Here is a 1,682-nt window from a genome sequence, read left to right as displayed (position 1 = left end):
GACCCACTGGGCGAACTCGAGGGCGTTGGGGACGGTGGCGCTGAGCAGAACCAGCTTGACGTGCTCGGGCAGCAGGATCAGCACCTCCTCCCACACCACACCCCGCTGGAGGGCACAGGGGGGGTCAGGGGACCCCAAAAAAACCCTAAAAACCACCCCAAAAACCACAGAAACCCGAAAATCCCCAAAAAAACCCCAAAAAAATCCCAAAAACCACCCCAAAACCACTGCGGGCAGAGGATCAGCACCTCCTCCCACACCACACCCCGCTGGGGGCATGGGGAAAGGTCAGGGGACCCCAAAAAAACCCTAAAAACCACCCCAAAACCCACAGAAACCCGAAAATCCCAAAAAAAACCAAAAAAAAACCCCAAAAACCACGCCCAGCAGCAGGATCAGCACCTCCTCCCACACCACACCCCGCTGGGGGACACCGGGGAGAGGTCAGGAGACCCCAAAAACCCCCAAAAAAACCCCAAACCACCCCAAAAACACTAGAAACCCACAAATCACCCCAAAATCCCCCAAAAAAACCCAAAAAACACCCAAAAACCACCCCCAGCAGCAGGATCAGCACCTCCTCCCACACCACACCCCGCTGGGGGGCACAAGGAGGGTCAGGGGACCCCCAAAACCCAGAAAAACCCCAAAAAAATAACCCCAAAACACCAGAAACCCAAAAACCACCCCAAAATCCCCAAAAAAACCCCAAAAACCACCCCGGGGAGCAGGATCAGCACCTCCTCCCACACCACACCCCACTGGGGGGCACCGGGGGGGTCAGGGGACCCCAAAAACCCCAAAAAAACCCCAAAATCTCCACCTCATCATCGTTGACGTAGTGCACCTCGTCGAAGATCACCCACTCCAAATCCCGGATGGCGTCGGAGCCGTTGTACAGCATCGACCTGAGGGGATTTGGGGTAAAAAACTCGGATTTTGGGGCTAAAATTTACCAAATTGGGAATTTGGGGTCAGAACCCATGGATTTGGGATAAAAACCACGGGATTTGGGGTCAGAACCTCTCAAATATTGAGACCTGAAATCAGAACCTCCCAGATTTTGGGATTTATGGGTCACAATTCCCCAAATATTTGTCCCGAACCCCCCAAATTTTGGGATTTTTCCCCCAAATGTTGGGATTTTCCCCCCAGATTTTGGGATTTTTTTCCCCAAATGTTGGGATTTTCTCCCCAGATGTTGGGATTTTTTCCCTCAACCGCCCCAAATGTTGGGATTTTTTCCCCCAACCCCTCCAGATTTTGGGATTTTTTCCCCAAATTTTGGGATTTTTTGCCCCGAAGCCCCCAGATTTTGGGATCTTCTCCCCAGATGTTGGGATTTTTTCCCCCAACCCCTCCAGATTTCGGGATTTTTTCCCCAAATTTTGGGATTTTTCCCCAGATTTTGGGATTTTTCCCCCAGATTTTGATATTTTCTCCCCAGATTTTGGGATTTTTCCCCAGATTTTGATATTTTCTCCCCAGATGTTGGGATTTCCCCGCTGACCGCAGGATCTCGGTGGTCATGACCAGGCAGGCGGCCTCGGGTCGCAGTTGGACGTCGCCCGTCAGCAGCCCCACGTCCCCAAAGGTGACCCGGAAATCCCGAAACTTCTGATTGGACAGAGCCTTGATGGGGGAGGTGTAAATGGACCTGGGGACATTGGGGACAATGACAG

At 52.4% G+C, this 1,682-nt stretch overlaps 1 long non-coding RNA gene across 2 annotated transcripts; it reads right to left on the bottom strand.

Annotated features, from left to right (window-relative positions):
• Positions 1–6: 6 nt before the first annotated feature.
• LOC130588396 (uncharacterized) lies at positions 7–1,666 on the bottom strand. 2 transcript variants are annotated; one of them, XR_008966948.1, is made up of 3 exons: positions 1,511–1,666; positions 824–908; positions 7–105 (listed from the first exon to the last, which is right to left on the bottom strand). It is a non-coding gene; the product is annotated as an uncharacterized LOC130588396 (long non-coding RNA). The 2 variants fall into 2 exon arrangements; XR_008966947.1 differs by lacking the exon at positions 7–105 and adding an exon at positions 551–598.
• Between the last annotated feature and the right edge of the window lie 16 nt (positions 1,667–1,682).

This window comes from Malurus melanocephalus, unplaced genomic scaffold (genome assembly GCF_030028575.1).
Source record: "Malurus melanocephalus ecotype Western Australia unplaced genomic scaffold, MMel_1.1 scaffold_4783, whole genome shotgun sequence".
Taxonomy (NCBI): domain Eukaryota; kingdom Metazoa; phylum Chordata; class Aves; order Passeriformes; family Maluridae; genus Malurus; species Malurus melanocephalus.
This window is presented reverse-complemented; position numbering and strand designations above follow the sequence as displayed.